At 48.5% G+C, this 8,929-nt stretch overlaps 1 long non-coding RNA gene across 1 annotated transcript; it reads left to right on the forward strand.

Moving 5' to 3' along the window:
* Positions 1 to 6,569: 6,569 nt before the first annotated feature.
* Positions 6,570 to 8,010, forward strand: LOC123042986 (uncharacterized). The gene is made up of 2 exons (XR_006418974.1): positions 6,570 to 7,450; positions 7,535 to 8,010. It is a non-coding gene; the product is annotated as an uncharacterized lncRNA (long non-coding RNA).
* The last annotated feature ends 919 nt before the right edge of the window (positions 8,011 to 8,929 follow it).

The following is an 8,929-nucleotide window of genomic DNA, read 5'->3' on the forward strand; positions in this document are numbered from 1 at the left end:
CAGCGTGGTCCTATTGGAAACTACGAGTGATTAAGGTGCTCCTCTTAATGAAGAACTGAAACAATGCATTAATACATAGTGAATACATGAACTCCTCAAATTACAGTCATCCCCGAAGAGTATCCCAATTATTGTCACCTTGGGGTCTACGGTTGAGAACAATATCAGGTGCATATAACTTGTAGATATGATCAAGAAATCAAATATATTCATGAAAATACAATAGGTTTAGATATGAAATCATGGCACTCGGCCCCTAGTGACAAGCATTAAGAATAGCAAATTCATAGCAACATCAATCTCAGAACGTAGTGGATACTAGGGATCAAGCCATAACAAATTGACTCGATTACATGACAAATCTCATCCATCTCCATCTACCTCTAGTGTGCCTATAATGAAATTACTCACTCCCGGTGGTGAACATCATGAGGTTGTCGATGAAGAAGGGATGGTGATGATGGCAGCGACGAATCCCCCTCTCCGGAGCCGCGAACGGGCTCCAGAACAGCCCTCCCGATGAAGAACATGAGGTGGTGGCTGCTCCGTATTGTAAAACGATGTAATTCCTTCTCTCTGCTTTTTTCTCGGGAAGACGGGACTTATGGACTTGGAGTTATGGCAAATGGATGTTTGTGGGTTCCACAAGCTCCGGCGGCACGCCCCCGGGAGGGTGGGGGTTGGGAGGGGGCACCCAGTGAGCTTGTGGCTCCTAGGTGCCCCTGCGATAACTCTTTGCGCCCGTATTTTTTATATATTCAAAAACAAATCTCCGTAATTTTTCATTCAATTCCGAGAACGTTTTATTTCAGCACAAAAAAACACCATTGTAGGTCTGCTAAAAACAACGTCGGTCCGGGATAGTTTCATTCAAATCATGCAAGTTAGAGTCCAAAACAAGAGTAAAAGTGTTTGGAAAGGTAGATACCTTGGAGACGAGGACAGGCACATAAGTTTCTGAGGCCACTTCGAAGACGGGGACATGACTTCTTGAGGCCTTAGGGGCAATCGCATAAGTGGAAAGGGAGACCTGTAGAATAAGAAAGTAAAGCCTCATAAGGATAATGTAAGGATATGCAGAAGTTCACAACGAAAACGACACTTACATGGCAGGGTTGTGCGCTGTCCCGTCAACGGGTCGGTGGACGGCCGACCCGGTTTTTTCCAGTTCCATTGAGGAATTGAGCTAATCCTTTGACGATTCGATCAACGGACTTTGATAGAAGGAGTATAAGTTCTCTAAGTCAAAATAGCATCGACGAGGATCGTTTCCGGGAGGAAGCGCAGGGAGCACTGTCCACACTTGAGGAAACTAGAATGCCTGGGTAATCGACGATAACAGCCACCTCGGCACTGCTACTTGTGAGCTGCGTTGGGATTTCATCGAAGAAGAGAGGATGAAGCAGTACAGTAGAGATAAGTATTTCCCCCAGTTAAGAACCAATGTTATCAATCCAGTAGGAGAAGCACACAGAACCTCGTTAGCAGCACCTACACTCACAAAAGCAAATACTTGCACCCAACGCAAACCAGGGGGGTTGTTAATCCCCTCGACGGTTAATTGAAAGGATCAAATCTCGTAGTGATAGATAGAGAGATCAAAACACAAAATAAAAAGACGGTAAGTAAATTGCAGCAAGGTATTTTTGGATTTTATATATGATAAAAGATAGACCCGGGGGCCATAGTTTCCACTAGAAGCTTCTCTCTTGGACATAGCATACAGTGGGAGAACAAGTTAGTATTGGGCAATTGATTGAAAAGTGCATAGTTATGACGAGTGGAATGATCATGTATATAGGCATCACGCCCGAGACAAGTAGACCGACTCTTGCCTGCATCTACTGCTATTACTCCACCCATTGACCGCTATCCAGCATGCATCTAGGGCATTAAGTTCATAAAAAATGAAGTAACACCTTAAACAAGATGACATGATGAAGACAAAGTAAACCCACTCAATATGAATAAACCCCATTTTTTATCCTTAATATAAACGATACAAATACGTGTCATGTCCCTTCCTGTCACTGTGATTGAGCACGGCAAGATCGAACCCATCAAAAATCACCTCTCCCATTGCAAGATAAATCAATCTAGTTGGCCAAACCAAACGTGTAGATCGAAGAGAAATACAAAGCTATAACAATCATGCATATAAGAATTCAGAAAATACTCAAATGATATTCATGAATAATCTGATCATAAACCCACAATTCATCGGATCCCAACAAACACACCACAAAAGAAGATTACATAGAATAGATCTCCAAGAACATCAAGGAGAACATTATATTGAAGATCAAAGAGAAGAAGAAGCCATCTAGCTATTAGCTATGGACCCATAGGTCTTAGGTAAACTACTCACGCATCATCAGAAGGGCAACAAGGATGATGTAGAAGCCTTCGGTGATCGGTTCCACCTCGGGCAGAGTACCGGAGAAGGCCTCCAGATGGGATGACGGAAGAACAGAGGCTTGCGGCGGCAAAAACATTGTTTCGGGTGGCTCTCTGTTGTATTGGGAATATTTCAAAATTTATAAAAGCGGAATTAGGTCAAGAGATGCCACGAGGGGCCCACAAGCCTGGGGGTGCCCACCTCGGGGCATGCCTGGCAGGCTTATCACTCCCTCGTGACTCTTCCGTTCTTCTCCCGAAGCTTCTAGGGTCCCTTCTGGTCGAGATAAAAATCCTCAAAAAGTTTTGTAGCGTTTGGACTCCATTTGGTATTGTTTTTCCGAAAATCCAAAAACAAGCAAAAACAACAACTGGCACTGGACACTAGGTTAATAGGTTAGTCCAAAAAAATGATATATGTGCATATAATAGCATAATAAACATCCAAGATTGATACTGTAATAGCATGAAAGAATAAAAAATTATAGATTCGTTGGAGACGTATCAGGAACCATCATCGCTCCTAATAAAAGACCCTTTCCTTGAAGATGAGGGCTATTTCCAGGTCCTCAGCATAGCCAAGGTCATCATCCCAGATATAGTTTTCTGGTTGCAGAATGGGTGGAAGTACTTCCCCATAACGGATGAACGTGTTGTTGAAGAGGCTGGACTCCTCGGGCCATAGGCACGACCATCACATTAAAAACGGTAAGCTTGTGGCGGCCGAGGCAAGTAACTTGAGCGGCCAGCCGGGACACCTCGGTGTCATCCACCTCGGATGGACTTCTAGGCCGCCAGTTGAATGGCTTCTTCAGCGGGGCATGTAAGAAGGGGGGAAGCCCCTGTCGAATAGGATCTTCTAGTGGTACGTCCGCAATATAAAACCACTCGGTCGACCACATCTCTGAACCCTCATTAGGGGTGCCAGGAAGATAATTCGCCCCAGCAATCCTGCATACCTCGGCATCTCCAACTTCGAAAATTGTGTCGTCTAGGAGCAAGGAATTAAAGAAAAATACTTCCACCACAACCCAAAGTGGGCTTCACAGCCAAGGAAGGCCTCGCAAAGAGTTACGAAGCCCAATATGTGGAGGATGGCATTGGGCATGGGGTAGTGGATATGGATCCTATAAAACACTAGAAGGCCCATAAGGAAAGGGTGCATGGGAAAGCCTAGTTCTTGAACGAGAAAGGGAATGAAGCAGATTCCAGTAACCTCCCGGTGCTGCGGTATATGTCCGATCTTACCCGGAACCATTCCGATGTCCAAATATAGTCGTCCAATATATCGATCTTTATGTCTCGACCATTTCGAGACTCCTCGTCATGTCCGTGATCATATCTGGGACTCCAAACTACCTTCGGTACATCAAAACACATAAACTTATAATACCGATCGTCACCTAACGTTAAGCGTGCGGACCCTACAGGTTCGAGAACTATGTAGACATGACCGAGACTCATCTCCGGTCAATAACCAATAGCGGAACCTGGATGCTCATATTGGTTCCTACATATTCTAGAAGATCTTTATCGATCAAACCGCATAACAACATACGTTGTTCCCTTTGTCATCGGTATGTTACTTGCCCGAGATTCGATCGTCGGTATCTCAATACCTAGGTCAATCTCGTTACCGGCAAGTCTCTTTACTCGTTCTGTAATGCATCATCCCGCAACTAACTCATTAGTCACATTGCTTGCAAGGCTTATAGTGATGTGCATTACCGAGAGGGCTCAGAGATACCTCTCCGACAATCGGAGTGACAAATCCTAATCTCGATCTATGCCAACTCAACAAGTACCATCGGAGACACCTATAGAGCACCTTTATAATCACCCAGTTATGCTGTGATGTTTGGTAGCACACAAAGTGTTCCTCCGGTATTCGAGAGTTGCATAATCTTATAGTCATAGGAACATGTTTAAGTCATGAAGAAAGCAATAGCAACATACTAAATGATCAAGTGCTAAGCTAATGGAATGGGTTAAGTCAATCGCATCATTCTCTAATGATGTGATCCCGTTAATCAAATGACAACTCATGTGTATGGCTAGGAAACTTAACCATCTTTGATTCAGCGAGCTAGTCAAGTAGAGGCATACTAGTGACACTCTGTTTGTCTATGTATCCACACATGTAATAAGTTTCCGGTTAATACAATTCTAGCATGAATAATAAACATTTATCATGAAATAAGGAAATAAATCATAACTTTATTATTGCCTCTAGGGCGTATTTCCTTCAGGACCATCCTGGGCGCCCGCCTGAGCTCCAAGAAAGCACCCTTCTCCTCCGACTGATGCACCCTTTTTGCCTTTCCGATGAGAGGCACAGCTGGACATAGGAAATATACGAAGGAAGAATATGCCTCCGAGACTCCCGGCAATCCGATTAGCGGGCTGCCGGACATGCGGAAGACAAAAGGATCCGCCGCGGCCGGCCGTAAATAATGTAGTATGCGCGGGCCACTAGGAAGAAAGCCCACTATATTTGCACTCACGGCCCAATACAGCATCAATCCCTCACTGTATGTGCCATGGATTGGGTGGGTCGCGGCCCTTTTTCGTAGCACATAGCTCCGTCGGTGAGCATGGTGGAGTGGAGCTCCGCGTGACCGTACAATACTTTTAGTTTTTTAGTTGAAAAACTGTCCAAAATATAACCATTTTTGTCCTGTTTGTATGAAATCCGGCCTTGTTTGCATGAATTTAATCCGGTTTGTTAAAAAAGAGTTTGAAAGGTATGCGGCTATGGTTGGATGGCGTATCTGTGTTGACGCGATGCGAGAGGAAATTTGAGAGTTGAAGTTGGAGATGCCCTTAGCTCCTTTGTCAAGACCATGATTATGTTGCTCCCAGATAGGAGTATTATAGGTGTATTATACATATACTAAACCTGGCCAGGTTTCTTTTACCAGATGTTTTTGACTTTTTTCTATCAGTGAAAAACCAGCCAATAGAAACACGACACGTTATTTACCTGGGGACCTGACCGTATATGCATTGGGTAGGTTTAGCGATTTTGCGTGAGATACGTAACATTCCTTCTGTCTTGCATGTGCGCCGCATGCATTTCATCCACCGCTTTCTGATTTTTGACTTTCTGTCCTACCTTATCTGCATGCATTCCATTCACCCCGTCGCTTTCTTCTCTCCTTTCTTAGAGCATCTCCAACAGGCGCGGCAAAAGGCGCGCCCGCGCGGTAAAATTACGTTTTAGCGCGCGCCGGCTGATTCCGCGCGCTCCAGCGGTGGCGGGAACTACCGCGCGCGGAAGAAAGCGGCACGCGGCGCGGTAGATTTGGCGCGTCGCTTACCGCGCGCCTATAAATTGCCGCGCCCGCCACGCGCACCGTACACAGCCACGCGCCCTCCCCTCGCGAGCTCGCCGCTTCGCAGCTTTTCGCGCCACCACCGCGCCACCATGCCGCCGCGCCGCCGGGGTGCTTCGGGCTATCGCGATGTCCGCGCGCGCCCCAACGGCTGGTTCTCCGCTGAGATACGGTCCGGCGACGTGCGGCTTGGCCTCGGGACATTCCGGAGCGCGCATGAGGCGGCCCGCGCGTACGACGCGGCGGCGTGGCGCTTGGACAGGCCCCGGTCGCAGATGAACTTCCGGGACGTCTTCACGCGCGAGCAGGCGCAGCGCGTCGCCCCTCCGCCGCGTCTCATCACCGACCTCGACCGTGCCGACCATGCTCGGCGGCAGCGCCGCCTCCTCGTCGCCGAGGAGGACGAGCGAGCCATGGCGGAGTGGCGCCGTCGCCACCCGGAGGACGTCGCCGACGAGCACGCCTACTGGGCGGAGAGGACGGCAAGGCGCCGTGCGGAGCGGGCTGACCGGCGTCAGCGGAATGCATTGACGAACGAGCAGTGCGACATAGTTTCAGCAGGTGGGAGGTCGTTCTTCACGGCCGACGATGACCGTTGGGACGACATATGGCTCTCAACCTCGGACGACACCGACGAGGATGATGATGATGATGGTAGCGACTTGGAGTAGTTTCTATCTATCTATCTATGCCGTAATAGTCGCTATTTATCTATGTATGTCGAACTATCTATCTATGTATGTTGAACTATCTATCTATCTATGTAAAATATCTTGCATCGTTTTTTTATTTATGCAAAAAAAATGTTCACGCGCTGTATTTTTACCGCGCCTGCTAGAGCTGCGCGCGCGCGGGGCTTTACAGTGCGGCTGCTGGAGCAAACGCCGCGCGCCGCGCCAAACCAGGCGTTGGGCGCGCGCTAAATCAGTTTTTAGCGCGCGGCGCGTTCCGCGCCTGTTCGAGATGCTCTTATCTTCCTTTTTCTGGATGCGTCTGCCGCCGCTTACCGCTCATGGTGATCGAGGTGGTTTCCGGATGACTCTGGTCCAATCATCCACCGCCATAAGCACCTATAAAATCCTCTCCTTCCTCTTCTTCATGGTCATCTCATCTCAACAGAAGTACCATTGAGGAGTAGCGTCGGCGCAAAACATCGAGCCGCTCTCGGTTTCTCTCCTATAGGATGGAAAGGAGCTCCGTTTGTCGCCTCGCAGAGCATGCCCCGCCCTTCTAGGCTCCTCCTTTCTTCGACGTGCAGCATGGAGCATGCTCGGTCACGGCGAGCTGCAGAGCCGCGCTTCAAGGTTCGGCATGGTTTCCGGTGGGATCTACCCACGCTGCACCTCCGAGCCTTGCAGGGGAGGAGCTGCGTCCAGCCTCGGTCGCTGCTACTCTGTCGAGCGAGAAACTGCATCATCATCGCTATGATATGGTGGTTGTTGACGGCCACCGCGGGGACGGCGTGGTGTTGAAGAGCCCCCTTGGCACGCTGGCGAGGTGATTCCAATCTCGTGCATCAGAGGCGTTGGTGGCCAATGGCGATGTCTCGCAGACGTAGCTGGACGCGATCGCCGATCTGGAGTCGTCGACGGAGAGACCGGCCATCTGCTTGGGCTCGGCCACTTCTTGGTGGAGGACGACCTGGACGCCATCACAGTCGCGCAGGCAGAACTGGAGCTGGCCAACAACGACGACGTCAAGAAACGCGGGAATAGAAAGTTTGATTTGTTTTCTGTTCATGTGGCTTTCCTCGTGGTTTCACAAGCGGTGGGCGGTGTCATGTCGGTGTCTTTTTTGTGTAGGTTCTGGTGCTTGCATCTGCCCATGGAGGAAGATGAAGGTGGACTGGAGGAGGCGGGTGTGCGCGCGGGGTACGGGACGGCGGCAAGAGTGCACATGAGGTGCGCCCGGCTGTGAACAACCCAAGCTTCAAGGACGTCTCGCCAGCGACGAGCAAGGAGGAGAGACCCACAACGGCGTCGCTGCCGTGCGCTCCCTGACGTTGACCGGCTTGGTTGGCATAGCTGCGGCGGCTGCGATCGCACTAGCTAGCGTTGTCCTGATAGGTTTTCAATAGACTGATGGCCACTTCTTCAAAAGAAAGAGCGTTCTTAGTAGCCTGTGATTTTTCGACTGATGATTATGCTCGGGTTCAGAGATATGTATATGAATCACAGGAGTAGGAGTAAGGTGTGCAGGTAAGTGGAGCGGCTTCTCTGTTGCTTGAAAAACAATCAGTTTTGTGTTGTTAGTTAATTATCAAGGGCTTACTTTTTTATTAAGCGTCTCTGCAAATGGTGATCGATCAAGTTGTTACTATGTTGGATCTGTTAATTTTCTTCCTCTCTTCCCTGCTCGGAGAACAAGCCATTTTCTCCTTGATGGTTTGTATCTGAAATTCTGAACTTGATTTTTCTTCTCCTCCAGAATCCGATGCGAGCCTGTGCTTTTGTACTAAAATCCATGGAGGTTCACTGCTTTGAAATGTTGGTGTGAATCTGTTGGGTGTACTCTGTGTTTGGGAATTTGTGCGAAATGAAGTTTCTGAATATGTAGCTTCTGAACTTCTATCCAGTGAGCTATTTTGCTTTGTTAAAGTTGACGATTGCAATGCATTTTGCTAGATTCTCTTCACAACATTTCTTTGAAATATACTAAACCTAGCTAGGTTTGATTTATCTTTCTTTTTTTTGACTTTTCTTATCATTGAAAACCAGGCTAATGGGGAGGCGACACCTTATTTAGTGGGGGGTCTGGCTAGGTAGGATCTTGGGTGTGTGCAATGATTTTACATGGGATTGAGACATTCCGTTTGTTGTATTTTCAGATAGCAAATACGTACACGACTGAACAACAACTTCGCCGCCATAGCCTATAAAATCTGCCCTGCCGTTAACTCCCAGCATCGCCATTCCTCAGTTCGCCGTGGAGCAGCGGTAGCCCATCCAACCCGTCTGCGCTGCAAGCTCGTGGCTGCTGCCATCAACCTCGTGCTAGCCGTCGTCACCTCGACCCACTCTTCTCTACCCCGCTTTATCTTCCGTCTTGTTTGGCCGTTCCATCCTCTGATGCACAGTCCAGAAGTTTTGTGGAGTCTCAGCGAGCGAGGCCGTCGGGTACACGGTGATGACATATGCACGCACGACGGCTAGGGCGGAGGCCCTGATCGCAGCTGGTGTGTACCTAGCGGACACAGT

The sequence above is a fragment of the Triticum aestivum genome, chromosome 2B (genome assembly GCF_018294505.1).
Source record: "Triticum aestivum cultivar Chinese Spring chromosome 2B, IWGSC CS RefSeq v2.1, whole genome shotgun sequence".
Lineage (NCBI taxonomy): Eukaryota > Viridiplantae > Streptophyta > Magnoliopsida > Poales > Poaceae > Triticum > Triticum aestivum.